This window comes from Rana temporaria, chromosome 13, assembly GCF_905171775.1.
Source record: "Rana temporaria chromosome 13, aRanTem1.1, whole genome shotgun sequence".
Lineage (NCBI taxonomy): Eukaryota > Metazoa > Chordata > Amphibia > Anura > Ranidae > Rana > Rana temporaria.
The window spans coordinates 28,802,587-28,824,627 of record NC_053501.1 but is presented as its reverse complement, the minus strand read 5'-3'; the positions used below and the strand labels follow the sequence as shown (position 1 = coordinate 28,824,627).

Genomic DNA, 22,041 nt, shown 5'->3' with positions numbered 1-22,041 from the left:
CATCCATCTTCACAATGCATCCCCCACCCACGGCCAGCTCCATCCATCCCCCTTCACAATACATCCCCCACCCATGGCCAGCTCCATCCATCCACCCCCCTTCACAATGCATCCCCCACCCACCGCCAGCTGCATCCATCCATCCCCCTTCACAATTTATCCCCCACCCACGGCCAGCTCGCTCCATCCATCTATCCCCCTTCACAATGCATCCCCCACCCACGGCCAGCTGCATCCATCCATCCCCCCTCTACAATGCATCCCTCACCCACGGCCAGCTCCATCCATCTTCACAATGCATCCCCCACCCACGGCCAGCTCCATCCATCCCCCTTCACAATACATCCCCCACCCATGGCCAGCTCCATCCATCCACCCCCCTTCACAATGCATCCCCCACCCACGGCCAGCTGCATCCATCCATCCCCCTTCACAATTTATCCCCCACCCACGGCCAGCTCGCTCCATCCATCTATCCCCCTTCACAATGCATCCCCCACCCACGGCCAGCTGCATCCATCCATCCCCCCTCTACAATGCATCCCTCACCCACGGCCAGCTCCATCCATCTTCACAATGCATCCCCCACCCACGGCCAGCTCCATCCATCCCCCTTCACAATACATCCCCCACCCACGGCCAGCTGCATCCATCCACCCCCTCCCTCCATCCACAGCCAGCACCATCCATCTCTTCCCCTCCACAAAGCATCCCCCCTCCAAGGCCAGCAACATCCAGCCATCCCCCTCCACAATGCATCCCCCAGGCACAGCCAGCACCATCTTTCCCCCTCCACAACGCATCTCCCACCCACGCCCAGCACCATCCATCCTCCTCCACAATGCATCCCAATCCAAAAATCGGCCCAAAATATCGGCCGCAAAAATCGGCCTCATATATCGGCCATCGGCTGCCCCGATTTCTAAATATCGGCATCGGCATCGGCCAGAGAAAAACCCATATCGGTCGACCTCTAGTCGTGAGCCTTGTGCACCTCTGTGGGGAGAAAGCTCCATATATAGCCAGACTCGGCTGAAGAATGCATTTATGTAAACAGCACATTCACACTGAATGGCAGAGACTGAACCAGCAAAGTTACAGTGTGCAGCTCTGCCAAGAAATGAACACAAATCTCGCTGCAACCATTTTTTTTTCCACTGTCTATAAATAAAAAAATTACTTTTTTTTTTATGTTGACTTGATTATAAGATTGGTTTTATCCTTTAAATATTACGATCCTCTGCTATCTCAGAGATTGTCACATTGAACAGGTTGCAAGTGTTTTCATCATGCTGTCCTTTACTGCACTGCAGATAACTGCTGCACTGCCATGTCCATTCAGCTCTGGTACATTGCTGAGGCTTGTCATGCTTTGTACTATAGAGGTCTCAGGCCTGGTTCACATTGATGTGGTGTTGGGACCACAGCGAGTCCTGTGCGGTTCCCGCACCGCATCAGAATTGCTGGCAGTTCACACTGCGCTCGCCGAACCACTGCGGGTGTCAATATTAAGTTAAAAGAACAAAAAATTACAGCGCAGACATGCAAAAATGCCATTTAAAGCGGTGTTTCACCCTAAAAAACACGTTTCTAGCATGCCATTCAGCATACTAGCGCGAGCTACAGTATGCCTTTATATTTTTTGGGGGCGCCGTACTCAGTTTAATCACGTAGTAAAGTTTCAGACTCCCCGCAGGGAATGGGTGTTCCTATGCAGAGTGAACGTGATTGACGGCCGGCTATGGCGCGTCACGCTTCCCGAAAATAGCCGGAGTAGGTCTCGGCTCTTCACGGCGCCTGCGCACAGACATCGGAGCTGACTGCGCAGGCGCCGTGAAGAGCAAACTCCTATTTCGGCTATTTTCGTGAAGCGTTACGCGCCATAGCCGACCGTCTGCATAGGAACGCCCATTCCCCACGGGGAGTCTGAAACTTTACTACGGCGCCCAAAAAAAATATAAAGGCATACTGTAGCTCGCGCTAGTATGCTGAATGGCATGCTAGAAAAAATTTTTTTTTAGGGAGAACCCCCGCTTTAAATCCTGCAAGGTTATTTAACCAGAAGTAAGAAGAGCCTGCAAAACTGTAATCCTTGAAGTGTCGTTTATTGGTATATCAGAGTGACAATAAAACATTGACGCTGACGCATTTTGGCAATAGCCTTAGTCGTTGCTGCGTCTAAGGCTATTGCCGAAACGCGTCAATGTCAATGTTTTATTGTCACTCTGATGTACCAATAAACGACACTTCAAGGATTACAGTTTTGCAGACTCTTACAACTGTTGCATTGGAGTGTGTTGGCACACATCGAGCCTCGGCACCTGTGAGTGGATCTGGTGTATGGATTGGGTTGTCCCTGCAGAGAGCACTGTTACCTTTCTTATTTTCCATGCAAGGCTATTTAACCACTTCAGCCCCCGGAAGATTTTACCCCCTTCCTGACCAGAGCACTTTTTACTATTTGGTACAGCATCGCTTTAACTGACAATTTCGCAGTCATGCAATACTAAACTAAATTTGCGTCCTTTTTTCCCCACAAATAGAGCTTTCTTTTGGTGGTATTTGATCACCTCCATGGTTTTTATTTTTGGGGCTATAAAAAAAAAAAAGCGTCAATTTTGGAAAAAAATGTAGATTTTTTGCTATAATAAATATCCCCAATTTTTTTTTTTTTTATTATTATTATTTCTTCATCAGTTTAGGCCAATATGTATTCTTCTACATATTTTTGGTAAAAAAAAATCGCAATACGAACTATTGAATCAGATCACATGGGTCTGAACACCCATGCGTTCCGATTCCAGTGCAGACCAAAAAAAAAAAGTGTTTTTAAGTGCGGATCCAGTGCAAATAGATCCATACATAATGTTCGGCTCAATTCACACCGCACTAAGTTTGCATGTCATTTGTGCAGGAATCTGGTGCGATTCCTGTACAAATGACATGCGATGCAGCACACTGCATCAGTGTGAACCCAGCCTCAGACCTGGTGTTTAAAAAAAACTTGTAGCAGCAACAATATTATAAATCATCGCTTGTTTAGAATAGTAGGCATGTATGGAGGCAGTACCGCTTCTGGTACCATTCTTTTTAAAATAAATCTTATCATTCCTTTTCTTTTACAAAGATATGTTTTCAGTTTTATTACAGAAGTAGGTACAGATAAGACATTTTGAATAGAAGGAAATTGCACAGAAAATCCGAAAGAAGAAAAAACAAAAAAACATTCTACCGGACTTTAGAGGTAGACTGACGCATACTTGTATAAAATCCATTATTTTATTAGTAAACAAGTATAAAAACGCATGCTTGTATACAACAATAACAAGGATAATCCATCAGATTACACCGTTGCTATTGAGTGAAATAAGCCCTTGTGCATCCACGCATTTCGCTTGTCCGCTTTCTCAGGACACACAAAAGGACAAACAGGATTCACTACACAAAGAGTACGATTACAGTGTGCACAAAGTCATAATCATCATTTTACCTTTACATGTCTGTAAGGTTCCATTCACAATTGTAGGACTCCAAAGTTGCGCTGACTTTGGAGTGAAACTTTGGTGCAACTTTAAATAAATGCGACTTGGATACAACTTTGGCTTTGACCGTTTTGACCATTACTGTGGTCGAAAAGAACATCGATTTTACCCCACTAATGATTAGAAAATCGAACAAAGGTTTTTAACGTGTGTATGTATGTGTGTGTATATAATATATATATATATATGTGTGTGTGTGTGTATATATTTATATATTTTTTTTAACCACTTAAGCCCCAGGCCATTTGGCTGGCCAAAGGCCAGGCCACTTTTTGGGATTCGGCACCGCGTCGCTTCAACTGACATTTGCGCGGTTGTGTGACGTGGCTCCCAAATAAAATTGGCGTCCTTTTTTTTTCTCACAAATAGAGCTTTCTTTTGGTGGTATTTGGTCACCTCTGCGTTTTTTATTTTTTGCACTATAAACAAAAATAGAGCGACAATTTTGAAAAATAATGCAATATTTTTAACTTTTATTATAATAAATATTTCCCAAAAATATATTTAAAAAAAAGGCGGTGACCACACAGCGGCAAATTAAAGCGGATATATACACGCCCATTTTCCCAACCGTGCCATTCTGTCGACGTATAAGTTTGTGCGGCGGTCGGCAAGCGGTTAAGGAAGATGTTTTTGCATGGCAAGCATATAATATATAACCGTTCTGTCTGAAAATTGCCTTTTTTCTTTTTTTAAACTTTACATATTAAATTATACACTACACTTTTTTTTAAGGTTATTATCGGATAAATCGAATCAATAATTGGCCAACTAATTGATTATGAAAATAATTGTTAGTTGCAGCCCTAATTGTCTTCCCGTCGGTATGCAACTGCCTGTTCATACCCACTGACAAGTCTGCAGGAGTCTTGCATGGCACCTGTGATCTGCTGATCATGGGTGCAAGGCTTTCCAAGCTCCTTTTTAAAAAAAATAATAATAATAAATGCACATTTTTTTACCTACAAAAAGATGTGCATTTATTTGTTTTCCTTTGTAAGTTACCAGTAATCGTTAAACTGAAAGTCCGTTAAAACAGCGAATTGTAATTAGGTTCCAGATGTCAACATTCATTACCTTTTTGTGATTTTTCATCAAGGCAAACGGCAGTAATGATGCCCATGCATGGTAACCCATAGGTGCCAATCAGCTCTCTTCTTTCATTAGAGGAGGTAAAACAATGATAAATACATTCTGATAGGTTGCAATTATTGACCTACATAAAGCAACTTGTTTTTCCATGAAAAATAATGCAGCCGGTATATCAAGTCCTTGTGGTTTGAGAAGTCTTTCATCAGACTGTATGAATAAACCTTCTCAGGAGAGGCCGTGAAAAGGGAAAGATAACCGCCCACACTTGTTTTATGTGGAAAAAACAATCCCAAATAGAAAATGCAAGAGGACTTCTTTCAGGGCTGCATAGTATTTGTCAGTATAGGGATTGGTCCTTTAAAGGGGTTGTAAAGGTTCATTTTTTATTTTCTAAATAAGTTCCTTTAAGCTAGTGCATTGTTGGTTCACTTACCTTTTCCTTCAATTTCCCTTCTAAATGTTTTTTTTCTTTGTCTGAATTTCTCACTTCCTGTTCCTCCTCAGTAAGCTTGCCCCCATCATCCATGGGGGTTAGTCAGCCAGAACAGCTTACTGAGGAGGAACAGGAAGTGAAAAATTCAGACAAAGAAAAAATACATTTAGGGGCAGATCCACAGACATCTGCGCCGGGCGCAGCGTATCTAAGGTACGCTATGCCGCCGTAACTTATCTTTTTTAAATTGAATCCACAACAAATCCGCGCCATAAGTTACGGCGGCGTAGTGTATCTATCGCGGCGTAAGGGCCCGGAATTCAAATGGATCTAATGGGGTCGTGTTTTATGCTAATACATCGTGACCCGACGTAAACAACTTTTTTTTTAACTGCGCATGCGCCATCCCTGGGGTATCCCAGTGCGCATGCTCGAAATTAAACCGGAACCGGCCAATGCTTACGAGGGTGACGTCATTCTACGCAAATTCCTATACGCAAACGACGTAAAAAATTCAAAATTGTACGCGGGAAGGACGTCAGCACATTTTTTTGTGCTGAAAATGCCCCCCTCGGCTTATACTTGAGTCACCTTTTTGCGCATGATCTCCTGGACTTTGGGGACCTGATACCAGCCGTCCGTTTTTCAAATTTGGCCACTTCTTCCATAGACTCCCATGTTAAACGGTCATTTCTCTGGTAAATTTGGGGACCCGGTATCGGCCGGCCGTAGGTCCCCTGGACTCGAAACTTGGCACACGTGTAGCCTCCTCTATAAGTGTGCAACGTTTGTTGTCTGGGGGACCTACGGCCGGGGAGCAACGATTTTTCAAAGCCGGGCACCCATTCTATATACTCCCATGTTAAAAACGTAGTGAGGCATGGACAGTTTTCCCAGTTTTTTGTGGCAAAATTAGGTGCCTTAGCTTATATTCGGGTCGGCTTATACTCGAGTATATACGGTATGTAATTTATTAAACGTGATACAAAAAATGATTTAAAGGGGTTGTAAAGGATTTTTTTTTTCATAATAAGCATCCTTTACCTGCAGACATTCCTCTTTTAACTTCCTCATTGTTCGTTTTTGCTCAGAAGTTGCTCTATTTCTTCTCTGTTCTGTTCACTTCCTGCTTGTCTGATTGTTACTCACCACCGTGACGGGAGGCTTTACTGCGGTGGTCAGTGACGCGCTCACCCCCTCCTGGGAACTACATCTGTGCAGCAGGACGCTCTCTACGTGTTAGAGACTTCAAGGAGGTGTGAATTACTGGGCGTGCCGCAATGCATACTGGGAAATGTAGTTCTTGCATGAACAAACGCCGCAAACCAGGAAGTGAATGAGAGAACAGAAACTAGAATGCCGGAGGTGATATAGATGAAGGAATTTAATAGGTATTTACTCGTTTTTTAACAGAATCATTACACTATTCTGTCTGTCTACCTTGCAGACATTAATTTTAGCCCAAAAAATGTTTTCCTTTACAACTCCTTTAACAATAAAATGTTGGAATGATTACAGTAGCTATACAACATCACCACAAAGATAACACTTTGGAAATCTCTAGGTTTAACCGATGCGTTTCAGAGTATCGAATAACACCTTCTTCAGGGGTGTTATGAGAGCGTCAATCTTGCATATGTATTGTATTGGTGTCACCAATGAAAACATTCCATGGAGCAATTGAAAACAAACATAGACAAAACTGTGTCTCCATGAACCTTCTGCTCAAAATAGCTGATCTTGTTGGTATGCTTTGATGATTGCGTAGAAACAAAGCGAATAAAATTAAGAAAATGCCAGACGCCCCAAGAGGCCAAAGAACAGTTAGGGACGCTGAAGCCACAAAGGAAGGCGTCACTCTGTGCCAAATAAGGACAGGCTGATGATATAAAGGTGGTTTGAAGATATGAGGATGGTATATGCTTGCATAGGGGCGACAGCAGGGCCGATCCGCCCTACACGCAGACTACGCAAGCTGCGTAGGGCCCCCCGGATTTACTCAGGGCCCCACTGGGAAGCATGGAGTTTCTATTTGCATCGGCGATTCCTAACCGGAACAATGGCCGCCGCGGTGGCTGTCCGATTATCCGCCCGCGGCGCTGAACATTGACAACGTAGCAGTAGTGAGTCAGACGTCAGGTGACGTCAGTGAGACGGCCGCCGCTAATGCTTATGGGAGCTGTAGTCCACGAGCGGCTAAGTGCTGAAGCTCCCTGCTCCTGGGGAGGTGGAGTCAGACATTTTGAGGAGAGGAGAGCGGCACAGCTGTGGTGACTGTCAGATTTTATTTCCCCTGCCAATGCCTTTTGGAAACGGTAGGACTAGGAGGTGAATGTTATGTGTGTAAAAAAAAAAAAACCTGAATGTCATGTGTAAAAAAAAAAAACCTGAATGTTATATGTGTAAAAAAAAAACCTGAATGTTATGTGGTAAAAAAAAAAACCTGAATGTTATGTGGTAAAAAAAAAAACCTGAATGTTATGTGGTAAAAAAAAAACCCTGAATGTTATGTGGTAAAAAAAACCCTGAATGTTATGTGGTAAAAAAAAAAACCCTGAATGTTATGTGGTAAAAAAAAAACCCTGAATGTTATGTGGTAAAAAAAAAAACCCTGAATGTTATGTGGTAAAAAAAAACCTGAATGTTATGTGGTAAAAAAAAAACCTGAACGTTATGTGGTAAAAAAAAAAAACCCTGAATGTTATGTGGTAAAAAAAAACAAAAAAACCCTGAATGTCATGTGGTAAAAAAAAAACTGAATGTTATGTGGCAATGGCAAATGGTTTACATAGCTCACGGTATCACGGGTCAGATAGAGGGCCCCTTAGCAGAATTGTACTTGGGGCCCCAGAGAGGTCAGGATCGTCACTGGGCGACAGTCTCATGGGGACACGTCCTGCCATCCAAACCGAATGGTGTAATCTCACTCCTAGAGCCAGACGGGGGACAGATGCATAGAATTGATGCTGCATCCACCTAGGTAAGTATGATTCTTGGGGAAAAAAATCCCATACTCCTCTTAAGAGTTTTCCTTGTTTTCCATCCCAGTGACAATGTTCCGCAGAATCAAAGAGACCAGAATAAAAAACCGAGGTTCAAACCTTTGCCTGTTTTATCCAAATCTTAGAACAGTTTTTGACTTACATATATATTTTTTTCCAATTCTATTTTTATTTTATTTTGAAACAGAAAACAAAGGAATGCATAAATTTTAACCTCTTCCTGCCCGTGCTATAGCGGAAAGATGGCTACAGCGCAGGCTTACTTTGCCGGGAGGGCATACATGGACATCCCCCCCCGTGATTGTTCTTCGGGTGCACTTGATCACATATTGGGGTAAAGGGTCAATCACAGAAAGTGCCACATAACTGTGAAGTGGAAGGAAAATTATAAAGCGTTTACATTTTTTTTTTTTTTACAAATAAATATCTGAAAGGTGTGGCGTGCATTTGTATTCAGTCCCCCTGAGAAAATACTTTATAGAACCCCCAGAGCTTCTGTGAACAGCAATTTTCCAGTCTTGCCACATTTTCTCAACGTGATTTAGGTCTGAATTTTGACTGGGCCATTCTAACACATGAATATGCTTTCATCTAAAATAAACCATTCCATTCTAGCTTTGGCTGTATGTTTAGGGCCGTTGTCCTGCTGGAAGATGAACCTCCGTCCCAGTCTCAAGTCTTTTTCAGACTCTTAGGCTGGGTTCACACTACGGTTTTCCCGTCCGTCAGCCGCATACGATTTCAGTATTGAAAACGTACGGGCCCGGACGGGAAAACGTATAGATAGAGAATGCATTGCAAATCGTATGCACTCAGATGCATCCGGGTGCGTACGATTTGCTGGCAAAACGTTTTTTAAACGTCTGCAAAACCGTGTTCAACCACGGTTTTGCGGTCGTTTTTAAAACAGTATGGCAAACGCATACGTTTTCCTTTAACATTAATGTTAATGGAAAACGCACATGTGTGCGGTTCCATACGTTCCCGTCCGTTTCAGCCGCATACGGTTTTCCATATAAATCGTATGCGGCTGACGGACGGGAAAACCGTAGTGTGAACCCAGCCTTAGGGCTCTTTCACACGTCAGTTCAGTTTTTTAGATCAGTTTTTTTTTCATCAGTTGATCCGTTTTTCCATCAGTTTTTCGTCCGTTTTCCGTCCGTTTTTCATCAGTTTTTCCATCAGTTTTTCCATCCGTTTTTTGTCAGTTTTTCATCAGTTTTTCCATCAGTTTTTCGTCCGTTTTTTGTCAGTTTTTCATCAGTTTTTCCATCAGTTTTTCCATCCGTTTTTTCATCCGTTTTTTTCTTTTTTGGGGGGGGGGGGGCTTTTTACATACAGTGCCTGCCGCCGAGAATGTGTTTTTAGCACAACGGCATCGCGCTGATTCTCGGCGACAGGGTGCCGACATCTCGCACTCGCTGGAATAGTAAAAGCACATTCCAGCAAGCACGTCATAGAAGCGACGGGAGATCCGACTTGGATTCCCGCCAATTCTACACGTGTGCGGCGTTTGGTATGAATCCTGAGGGGAAAGTCTATTTTAAATAAAAATCCGGCATGGGTTCCCCCCTCCGGAGCATACCGGGCCCTTAGGTCTGGTTTGGGTTGTAAGGAGACCCCCCCTACGCCGAAAAAACGGCGTAGGGGTCCCCCTACAATCCATACCAGACCCGTATCCAAAGCACGCTACCCGGCCGGCCAGGAAAGGAGTGGGGACGAGCGAGCGCCCCCCCCCCCCTCCTGAGTCGTACCGGGCTGCATGCCCTCAACATGGGGGGGTTGGGTGCTCTGGGGCAGGGGGGGCACACTGCGGCCCCCCCACCCCAGAGCACCCTGTCCCCATGTTGATGAGGACAGGGCCCCTTCCCGACAACCCTGGCCGTTGGTTGTCGGGGTATGCGGGCGAGAGGCTTATCGGAATCTGGGAGCCCCCTTTAATAAGGGGGCCCCCAGATACCGGCCCCCCACCCTAAGTGAATGGATATGGGGTACATCGTACCCCTACCCATTCACCTGGAGGCAAAAAGTTAAAGTTAATAAACACGACACAAGGGTTTTTAAAATAATTTATTAGTCTGCTCCGGAGGCCCCCCCCTGTCTTCTTTATTAGCTCTTTTCACCAGGGGGGGCTTCTTCTTTGACGTCTTCGGGTGGGGGCCGCTCTTCTTCGCCGCCGTCTGGTTCTCTTCCACCGCCGGGGGGGTCGCTTTTATAAAAGCGCCCCCCCCCCAGCGGGTTTCCTCCGACGTCTTCGGCGGGGGGTGGTGTGCTTCTTCTTCCGCTATCCGGGGGTCTTCTCCGCTCTCCGGGGGTCTTCTTCTATGTTTGCCGCTCTCCGCTGTTGACTCGGCGCACCCCGGTTCTTCCTCCCGCTGTCCGGTGCCTTCTCCTTCAGCGCTGAACGTCTTCTTCTTCCGTGCTGTGACGTCATCTTCTTCTTCTCTTCTCCCGATGTTGACACGTCGCCTCTTCTCGCTGCAATGACGGGTGCGTGGCTTGCATCTTACTTATATAGGCCTCACAGTCCCATCATGCTCCGGTACCTACCCACGTGGGTAAGTATCACATGGGTAGGAACGGAGCATGATGGGACTGTGAGGCCTATATAAGTAAGATGCAAGCCGCGCACCCGTCATTGCAGCGAGAAGAGGCGACGTGTCAACATCGGGAGAAGAAGAAGAAGACGACGTCACAGCACGGAAGAAGAAGACGTTCAGCGCTGAAGGAGAAGGCACCGGACAGCGGGAGGAAGAACCGGGGTGCGCCGAGTCAACAGCGGAGAGCGGCAAACATAGAAGAAGACCCCCGGAGAGTGGAGAAGACCCCCGGATAGCGGAAGAAGAAGCACACCACCCCCCGCCGAAGACGTCGGAGGAAACCCGCCGGGGGGGGGCGCTTTTATAAAAGCGACCCCCCCGGCGGTGGAAGAGAACCAGACGGCGGCAAAGAAGAGCGGCCCCCACCCGAATACGTCAAAGAAGAAGCCCCCCCCCCCGGTGAAAAGAGCTAATAAAGAAGACAGGGGGGGCCTCCGGAGCAGACTAATAAATTATTTTAAAAACCCTTGTGTCGTGTTTATTAACTTTAACTTTTTGCCTCCAGGTGAATGGGTAGGGGTACGATGTACCCCATATCCATTCACTTAGGGTGGGGGGCTGGTATCTGGGGGCCCCCTTATTAAAGGGGGCTCCCAGATTCCGATAAGCCTCCCGCCCGCATACCCCGACAACCAACGGCCAGGGTTGTCGGGAAGGGGCCCTGTCCTCATCAACATGGGGACAGGGTGCTCTGGGGCAGGGGGGCGCACTGCGGCCCCCCCACCTCAGAGCACCCAACCCCCCTATGTTGAGGGCATGCAGCCCGGTACGGCTCAGAAGGGGGGGGCGCTCGCTCGTCCCCACTCCTTTCCTGGCCGGCCGGGTAGCGTGCTTTGGATACGGGTCTGGTATGGATTGTAGGGGGACCCCCTACGCCGTTTTTTCCGTGTAGGAGGGTCTCCTTACAACCCATACCAGACCTAAGGGCCCGGTATGCTCCCGAGGGGGGGAACCCATGCCGGATTTTTATTTAAAATCCGGCGGAGACTTCCCCCCTCAGGATTCATACCAAATGCCGCACACGGCGTTAGCGGATCGGATGGTAAACGGATCATCCGTTTTTCGTCCGTTCCGTTTTTTTGACGGAAGAAAAATAGGGTTTTCTTCCGTCCAATAAAACGGAACTTAACGCAGACGGATGCTAACAGACGTTAGCGGATGCTCATCCGCTAACGGACGTTAGCGGATGCTCATCCGCTAACGGACGTTAACCCATAGGGAAGCATTGCGGTCCGTTAACGGACGTCCAAAAAACGGACGAACGGAACGGAAGTGTGAAAGAGCCTCGTACACACGATAGGTTAACCAGAGGACAACGGTCTGAAGGACTGTTGTCTTAGGTTAACCGATGAAGCTGACTGATGGTCTGTCACGCCTACACACCATAGGTTAAATAACCGATGGTGTCAGAACGCGGTGGCGTAAAACACGACATGCTGAAAAAAACTAAGTTCAATGCTTCCAAGCATGCGTCAACTTGATTCTGAGCATGTGTGGATTTTTAACCGATGGTTGTGCCTACTAACGATCGGTTTTGACCTATCGGTTACCAATCCATAGGTTAATTTTAAAGCAAGTTGTCTTTTTTTTAACCTATGGTTACATATGGGGCCCACACACAATCGGTTTTGACTGATGAAAACGGTCCTTCAGACCGTTCTCCTCTGGTTAACCTATCGTGTGTACGAGGCCTAACAGGTTTTATTCTAAGATTGCCCAGTATTTGGCCTCCATCCATCTTCCCATCTACTCTAACCAGCTTCCCTGTCCCTGCTGAAAAAAAGCATCCCCACAATATGATGCTGCCACCATCATGTTTCACGGTGGGGATGGTGTGTTCAGGGTGATGTGCAGTGTTAGCTTTCCGCCACACATAGCGTTTTCCTTTTAGGCCAAACAAGTTTAATTTTGATCTTATCTGACCAGAGCACCTTCTTCCACATGTTTGCTGTGTCCCCCACATGGCTTCTTGCAAACTGAAAATGCGACATTTTATGGCTGTCTTTATGCTTCTCTTCCATAAAGGCCAGATTTGTGGAGGGCACGACTGATCGTTGTCCTTTGGACAGATTCTCCCACCTGAGCTGTGGATCTCTGCAGCTCCTCCAGAGTTACCATGGGCTTCCCGGCTGTTTCTCTGATTAATGCTATCCTTGCCCGGCCTGTCAGTTTAGATGGACGGCCATGTCTTGGTAGGTTTGTAGTTGTGTCATACTCTTTCCATTTTCAGATGATGGATTGAACAGAGCTCTGTGAGATGTTCAAAACTTTCTTATTTTTTTTTTATAACCTAAACCTGCTTTAAACTTCTCCACAACTTTATCCCTGACCTGTCTGGTGTGTTTCTTGGCCTACCTACATGATGCCGTTTTTTTCACTTGTTATATGACCGTTTGAGTGCCTGTTGTTGGCACTGAGATCCAGCAGTCAACTCTTTTATAATGAGCAAACAAAAGATGGCTCACAAAGCCCAATAGGGCTGTTACTGGTACTGACCTGAATTAATTATGTAGTAGTAGTAGGGTGATATATGGTTTGCTCCCTAGAATATTTGCCCTGTACTATGGCTCGCTGACGACAACTCGATTTTCTCATTGGCGCGGTTGCCTTAAGTCCTTGGCTCATTAGCTTTGACTGTTGATTGTTATGATGTGCTTTAGAACAGAGAACACCTTTGTTTTTGTGTAACTACACTTTGAATATGTACTGACGCCTCACGGCGATATATGGGAGCTTTGTTTTATATCGACAATGCGATATTGTTGAAAAATATTCAATAAAGATCATTGCAAAGAGGAGCTAGGACAACCTTTCAGCCTGCCAGGGCGCTCATACAGGTCAACATTTAAAGCAATATTAAACCCAAATCCAAAAATGGAATACATATTCAGATTACAAATCCTTAGATGTGATGGCAACAATAGTTTTATTTTTATTTAGGCTTTCTTCCTTGTGTTTTCACCTGGTGATCTTGCCAGTAACACACCTCTTGAATTAAAGTGCTCCCACTCTGGATGCAGGTGCACATGGAGCACCTTTGGACAGCAGGTAGGCAAACATACTCCTCCAAACAGTGGCCACGCAGGGCCGATCCGGAAACAAAATTAACATAGTTCAACCCACTCCATGGTAATCGGACTCACCGCCACTGGCATGTGTCCACATATTCCAGTAAGAAATACCTACCCCTCTCTGTAGGTGGTGGATGCACAGTCTCGGGTGTTTCTTCTACAGATGGTTGCCCACAATCATCCTTATCTGTATAGACTATCTCCTACTCCCACACACTTGCATAGTGTGTTGTGAGTTCATTCCAGCACAGATGTTTGTGTGTGGACTTGTTCTTTCTCATTACATTCTGCTTTGGATCACCTAGTCCATTGTGGCTATCAGTGAATGTATTTTAGCACCCTTGCACTTTGTTACTTTACATGTATTTATTGTGTTGATGTACATTGTATATGCACTTAATTGAGAATATTTATTTATGTCACTACCGTGTTTCCCAGAAAATAAGCCTGGGCCTTATATTAATTTTGGCAACAAAAGACACACAGTAGGGCTTATTTTCGGGGTAGGTCTTACCATGTAATGTGCTGTCTTCTCTCTCCCCCTCTTTCTCCCTGCCTGACAGGAATCCCCAGTGTGAACTGAGTTAAAATGCTTGTAAAATTCTATAATCCACTCTATTACAGTTGTATATAATGTACAATGTGTGTGTTTCTGTAATATAATTGTGCCAAATACCTTCGTTATAGCGCCTCTTTGTGCTTCTGTGACCCACAAAGCTCTCTTAACTGCAATTATATAAAAAAAAACACACACTCATTGTACTTTATATACTACTGTAATATAGTTGATCGTAGGATTTTTATAGCTTTTTAAACTAGGGCTTATTTTTGGGGTAGGTCTTATACTGCAGCCCTCCTGGAAAATAACGCTAGGTATTATTTTCGGGGTAGGTCTTATTTTCTGGGAAACACGGTACTTGTACATTTATTTAACAGTGTTTATTCACTTATTATTGATACACAATTTATTGTGTTTGTATTTCGTTTACATGCACAATTTTCTTAGCGCTGCACTTTTCTATATACGCCGTATGAAAGGATCCTTACTGGCAAAAACAAAGGAAAGAAAACAAATGCAGCCATCACATCTAAGAATTGGTAAGCGGCAATATGATTAATGTTTGTTTTTACCGCTTTAATCTTTGATAGGTAAAGCTGCACTATTATAGCTATTCAAAAATCGAGATTCAGATTACACATGCCATTGGTGACAGGTTCTCTTTAAAGTGGTTGTAAACCCATTCTTGTAACTTGAACCTACAGGTAAGCCTATATTAAGGCTTACCTGTAGGTGCAAGAAATATCTCCTTAACCTACACGGTTAAAGAGATATTTTCACAGAAACGGGCACCACTGTCTTCGGCGCAGGCGCACTGAGCGGTGCCATTTTTGTGAATGGCATTAACTGGGTCAATGCCGTGTTTTCGCGCATGCGCAGGGACCTTCCGTCCCATGCGCATGCGCAGGAGTGACGTCATCGCCGCTCCGGCTAATCACAGCGCCAGAGCGGCGATAACAGGAAATAGAGTCGAGGTGACATGGCGGCGGCGGTGGATGGGACCGAGGCGGACTTCGGGGGCTTTGATCTCAGGTAAGTGACACATAATGAGCTAGTATGCTGTGCATACTAGCTCATTATGACCTTTTCTTGCAGGTGTATTTAAAAAAATAAGGAAAAACAGAGGGTTTACTTCTTTATGGCTAACATTTCTGTATATTTTCCCGTAATTCCTGCTACTGCCATTATAAGGCACAAATTGACATTGTATTCTGAAGCCCGATCATCTGTATTGCCTTCAACAAAGTCTCAGTTTTCAGATGTCTTTCCTTAACCTGCACTAAGGAAATGATCTTTCTTTCTCACCCTCTGAATACAGACAGTTTTCTTATCTCTATTTTTATAAAGCAGGCCATTAGTACTGTGTGACAATGCACTGCACAGTGTCCTCAATTCCCCGTCTCTTGTGATTACAATCATAGCACCTGCCTGTAGCTGCAGACGCAGCTGGTACTTCTTTTTTTTTTCCTTATTTAGAAAATGAAGTCGGAACTTGTGCGATGGCCACATATGGCAGCGGGCTGGCCTGGTGTTTCTCCATATTAGTATACGACATTGTTGTGCTTGAATCCGCCACTGACGCTCATTATTCACTCAAAGCCCAGAAGCAAAATGTCATTCCTGCATCCCGGAACATCTGCAGGGAGGTTTTGCTTTGGTGCATTTGTGTATCAGTCTGCACAGGAAAATTAGGTCCCATTTATCAAAGTTCCTAAAATTATTCTGCCAGCATGTATGGTGAGACTGGATGTATTGCCCCATGCACACGGACAGGTTTACTGACGGACTTTTTACCAATAGGAAACCCGAGGGGAAAGCCGAGAATCGACTCGGCAGCTTTTTCCCCCTACACACAGCCGGTTTTCCTGGCAGGAAAACTGCCATGAGAGCTTTGGCCAGGAAAACCAGCCGTGTGTATGCTCCACTGCAGTGTTTCCCATAGGAAAACTGCCGGGAAAAAGCCAGCCGGGAATCGCGGCAGGAAAAAAGAGAACACGTTCTCATTTTTCCCGTAGAGATTCCCGGCGGTTTTCCTGTCGGGAAAACTGCCATGGAGCATACACACGGCCAGTTTTACCAGCCAAAAGCTGTCATGCCAGTTTTCCCGACGTGTGTACGAAGCATAAGAGAGGATTACCTTGTATAGTTGTTTTGACTTGCAACAGGGTCAAAATGGTACCCTTGAGATCATTTATCAATGTTTAATATATAGAAGATAAGTTATGGACTCCAACCACTTTTCCGTACCACATCCCTAATTCTTATGCCGCGTACACACGACCGTTTTTAATGTCATAGAAAAAACAACCTTTTTTCTCGACGTGATTCTCGTCGAGTTCACTGGCTGAATAAGGAACCAATGAGCTGTTCCGAAACGCGTCCCGCCTCTATGACACACTTCCTGTCCACTTCCTGTTTGTGTTCCATGCTGGTTTCTGTCTCGCTTCCTCTGACATCATCCCCAGGCTCCAGCGTGATTGTGTCCTCTGAACATCCACAGCACAAGTCGGCTGTTATCTCGTGGACTTCCCTGGAAGCTTTACCATCACAGACTGGGACTGCCCTGCCACTGGAACATCTCCTGGATGCACTTACCTGCTACATGCCTGTTTCATCCACTTTCTTGTAAGTGTTTTTAACCCCTTTAGGGGATATTAAAAGTTTTATACTTCTGCACTTAAGCCTCGTACACACGGCCGAGGAACTCGACGTGCCAAACACATCGAGTTCCTCGGCCAGTTCAGCACTGAAGCCGCCGAGGAGCTCGGCGGGACGAGAGCTCCCATAGAACAACGAGGAAATAGAGAACATGTTCTCTATTTCCTCGCCGAGCTCCTCGTCGGCTTCCTCGGCCGAAAGTGTACACACGACCAGTTTCCTCGGCAGAATTCAGCCAGAAACTCGGTCGGAAGCTGAATTCTGCCGAGGAAACTGGTCGTGTGTACGAGGCCATAGAGGCGCCTTGTTTGTTTTTCTGTTGACATTGGCACATGCAGGGGACAGGGGATATCTCCTGACCCGTGCAGGTTCAGGAGATATTCTGGGTAGCTACAGGTAGGCTTACCTGTAACATAACGTGGTCTGTAAAGGGTTTACAACCACTTTAATGTGTTCTGTTCCCCAGGGGCATAGGTGTGCACCCTAAAGCTCAAACACACACTACACACTCACGATGTTCATTCAGAAAGGGAAGGGGTTGGTAAATTATATATTTACTGGCCCTTTCCCCCACTCACCCTAAAACATCCTGCAGCAACAGCTGGCAGGAGAGGAGGGAAGCCAGCAGTGCTTCAGGGGGGAGCTAGGTCAGTAGGGGGAATCTCTACTACAGTGGGTGATTAGGGTGTGCCTGGGCACACCTGGCACACCCTGTACACACGCCTATGCCCAGGGGACAAAGTACATATGTGCCGTTTAAGGCTAGCTGCAAGGACAGACAGGGTGCTCCCCTATGGCCATCCAATAACACAGATAGCAAGGAGATGGCTTCTTTGGCAGATGCCACTTTTCTCTACCTCCATGCACTTCCCAGCTTGCCTGAAACAATTTATTTCAGATATTCCAACCCCAACCTCCCCCCAAGCATTCTTTGTCAGTAACCAAGTGTTTGACGATGGAGGAAAGTGCCATTTGTCAAAGCAGCCATCTCCTAGGGAGAACCTAGGAAGTGGGACAAAGTATTAGATGTAATTTGTCCCCTGGGGAACAGAATGCATTAATAAAAGTCAAAGCAAGACTTCTTTGGAATAAAAAAATGCATCTTTTTCTGAAATACTATTCCAGCGCTGTCCTCTGCAGGCTCACTGCTCTTCAATCAAACAGCGGTAATCCTTTGGGGTGAATGATGTCTAGCATCCTATGAAGGTGAAACAAGGTACTACATGTACTTTGTCCCCTGGGGAACATAACACATTAATAAAAAGTAAGACTTCTTTTAAAATTACTTAGACAATGAATATAAAAAAAACATGGAGTTGAAGTGTTACTAAACCCAGGACACTGCATTCACTATATCTGGTTTCCCACAGTACACAGAACATCGAAATGCAATAGTTTCTCATCATTAGTATATAGCAGTCTTGTGACTTCTATTAGTTTCTGGTTAAAGCTTGTAGGAGGAGTTTTCATTCTGCTCTAACTGTTCTAGAAGGCTGCAGGACCCCTGACCCTCTGTCTGGACAGTGCTGATTGGCCATGTGCTGATCACGTGCACCCTCCCAAGAAAAAAAAGCTCTCTCGATACACAGCCAACTGAGCATGTGCAGCTAGCCTGTGTTCTATCTGGAGATAGTTTGGGGACTGTGGAAGAAGGTGACATGATAAAACAGTCTTTTTACACAATGCGGAGGATTAACTCCTAAAGCCTCGTACAAGCGACCCGTTTTCCCGTCGGAAAAACTGCCATGAGAGCTTTTGGCTGGGAAAACTGGCAGTGTGTATGCTCCATTGCAGTTTTCCCGACAGGAAAACTGCCGGAAAAAAAAGAGAACCAACTCTCTTTTTTACCACCGGGATTACCGGCGGTCTTTTTTTCCCGACCAAAACTCCATCGCAGTTTTCCTGTCGGGAAAACCTCTTGTGTGTAGGGGGAAAAAACTTACCAAGCTGGTTCTCGGTTTTCCCCTTGGGATTCCCGGCGGACTTTTTACTGTCGGGAATCCCGTACGTGTGTACGAGGCTTAAGGTTCCACAGTGAGTTAAACAAGCATGCTTTACTGCATATACAGACTGATTTTACTGTTGTGGGTTTAGTAACCCTTTAAGCCTGCATTCGTACTTGTGCGTTCCAGGAATGCACACAGAAACATGTATGGCACCCCCAAACATGGCCAGTAGACACACGTTTTCACGTGTGGCTAAACACGCAAAAAATGCACCAAAACGTGTAGTAAAAAATGCACAAACAAATACAAAGGGTATTTGTTTGTTTTCAATTTTTTTTTTTTTAATACACAAAGTTCAGTGACAAAAAGGTGCAGGAGCTTCTTTTGGCATATTTGTCAACCATAGGGAATTCAAGCGAATGGCCTGTCCTAAGTGCAAAAAATGTGCAAAAAAAGAAGTGTGCATTCACAAGACACTAAATGTGATTGAGCCAGTGGCGGTGCGTCCATAGAGGGTGCAGGAGCGCCGCCCCCTCTCGCTCCTGCACTGAAAAACCGCCACTGAAAAACAATACACAGATTCATGCATTGCATGAATCTATGTATTGTCGCCGCTGCCGACTATTCAGATGGCCGGCCTCCTGATGAGCGCCGGCCATCTGAATAACAGCAGCTGGTTGGCTTTGGAAGTGTCTATCAGAGCCAGTGGCTCTGATAGGCTTTTCGATTACAGCATGAGGGCTGTAATCGGTCTCCAAATAGTTAACCAGGGGACGCAGGGGGTGTGCGTTCCTTGGTTAACACTGACAGGTGTCTCAGCCAATCAGGTTCACCGGTTCTTGTTACCAGTAACCTGATTGGCTGAAGCGACATTGAGGGCGGGACTACTTCGAGGGATCGTGAAGGAGGATCTGAGGATGGCTGACCAAGAAAGGTAAGTGCCAGAGGGGGACGACGACAATCTGACGGCATTTTAGGGGCAAACTGTCGGCAATTGATGGGCACAGTGGCGACAATTGATGGCACAGTGGCTGCGTTTGGCATGGCACAGTGGCGACAATTGATGGGCACAGTGGTGACAATGGCATGGCACAGTGGCTGCGTTTGGCATGGCACAGTAGCGACAATTGATGGCACAGTGGCTGCATTTGGCATGGCACAGTGGCGACAATTGATGGGCACAGTGGCGACAATGGCAAGGCACGGTAGCGACAATTGATGGCATGGCACAGTGGCGACGATGGGCACAGTGGCAACAATTGATGGCACAGTGGCTGCGTTTGATGGCATGGCACAGTGGCGACAATTTTATGACACAGTGGCTGCGTTTGATGGGCATAGTTGCTGAAATTGATGGGCACAGTGAGGCTACAATTGATGTTTTTTTTTTTTTCGTTTGTTTGCGCCCCCCCAAAAAATTGGAGTACCAGCCGCTATTGGAATGGGCCCTAAGTCTTCAGCCAAAATGGAATATTTATTTTGTGGGGGCAGACCTTGAAAAACATTTCAAAATAAAATATTAATAATCCTCAACATTTTCGTACCATACTTGTCAAAGATGCATGGTGAGTATGTGCATCACAGCTTTTGATCTGTCTGCCTACCCCTAGCAAACAAATGGTTTCATTATTTATTTTTTTCATATAGAAGCAAATCTCTTTAATCATAACTAAACATATGCATGATGTGTCGATACAATCTTTCATCACAGAATCTAAAGACTGAGATTAGCATTTCTATAGAGTTGTGCTTTATGCTATCCATGCATCTGTTCCGGGTACTGTTGTAGAATTAGAATGAGGCACTGGGCCGGAGTTACATAATGGTAGATGAAGGGGTTGCAGAGCATCAAATATGCAGAGGATGGAGGGAGAGCCTGGCCTGCAAAAAGCAGCTTATGCAACGCAGAGAAGAGGCTTTACCTGACCATGCACTGTTATATAAGCCTAGATTAATGTGCGCAGCGGTCATGAGAAAGCTGACCTTTCCTCTAACGGGGGGTGACAGCATCCGGCTCGTCCTAGCCCTGCATGTGAATCAAGCCTTGGGGGCAGAGGTGGCATTAATGCCAGTTTTAAATGCCAATCTGTCACATGTTAGGATTAGAAAGGGGAAAATCTAGCTGTATTACAAGCAAATAATAAAAAAATAAACTTTAGTCCAGATATAATCTCATTTAAAATCTATATATTGGGCCAGATTCAGAAAGATCAGCGGATCTTTCTGCTGGCGTAACGTATGTCATTTACGTTACGCCGCCGCAAGTTTTTCAGGCAAGTGCTTTATTCACAAAGCACTTGCCTGTAAAGTTGCGACGGTGTAGCGTAAATCACGCTGCGGAATTCAAATTCGGCGGGTAGGGGGCGTGTATCATTTAAATGAAGCGCGCCCCTGCGCCGAACGAACGGCACATGCGCCGCCCATAAAATATCCCAGTGTGCATTGCTCCAAATGACGTCGCAAGGACGTCATTGCTTTCGACGTGAATGTAAATTACGTCCAGCCCCATTCACGGACGACTTACGCAAACGACGTAAAATTTCAAAATTTCTACGCGGGAACGACGGCCATACTTAGGATACGCCACCTAGGGGGCAGCTTTATCTTTACGCCGGCATACCTCTTACGGAAATGGCGTATCTTTACTGCGACGGGCAAGCGTACGTTCGTGAATCGGTGTATCTACTAATTTGCATATTCTACGCCAAACTCAATGGAAGCGCCACGTAGCGGCCAGCGGAAATATTGCACCCTAAAATACGACGGGACTTTGCCCAGATAAACTGCTTCTGGGTTACACTGGGTGTGTTCTATGAAAAAAAAAAAAAACGCTTTGCAATCTTGGCTAATTTTAAGCAACTGGTTTCTGCTTTGCACTTTTCACTGATCAAGAATTTAAGCATTAGTTCACCTTTACAAAAACACTGCCACTGTAAGGGATATCAGGGATAAAAACAAACTGTGCAGCTCTGACTACAGTTGAATAATGCCCTTGATATAGGTGTTGGCCGTTTATATACTACCTGAAGCCAGGGTCGTCTTTAGAGCAGGGCAAAAGGGGAAGCTGCCCTGTGCCCTGTCAGTGTTGTGGGGCCCAAAGCAGGTGCCTCATACTTGCCAACTATCCCAGTTTAAATT

The 22,041-nt window shown here is 45.6% G+C and overlaps 1 protein-coding gene across 3 annotated transcripts in view; it reads left to right on the top strand.

The window, feature by feature from the left end:
• The window catches only part of TRMT61A (tRNA methyltransferase 61A), a 56,668-nt gene extending 55,471 nt beyond the window's left edge, over positions 1-1,197 (top strand). For all 3 annotated transcript variants that reach the window (XM_040331948.1, XM_040331946.1, XM_040331949.1), the window contains exon 5: positions 975-1,197. The gene's annotated coding sequence lies outside the window, so the exon portion shown is untranslated. The remainder of the gene's footprint in view (positions 1-974) is intronic.
• The last annotated feature ends 20,844 nt before the right edge of the window (positions 1,198-22,041 follow it).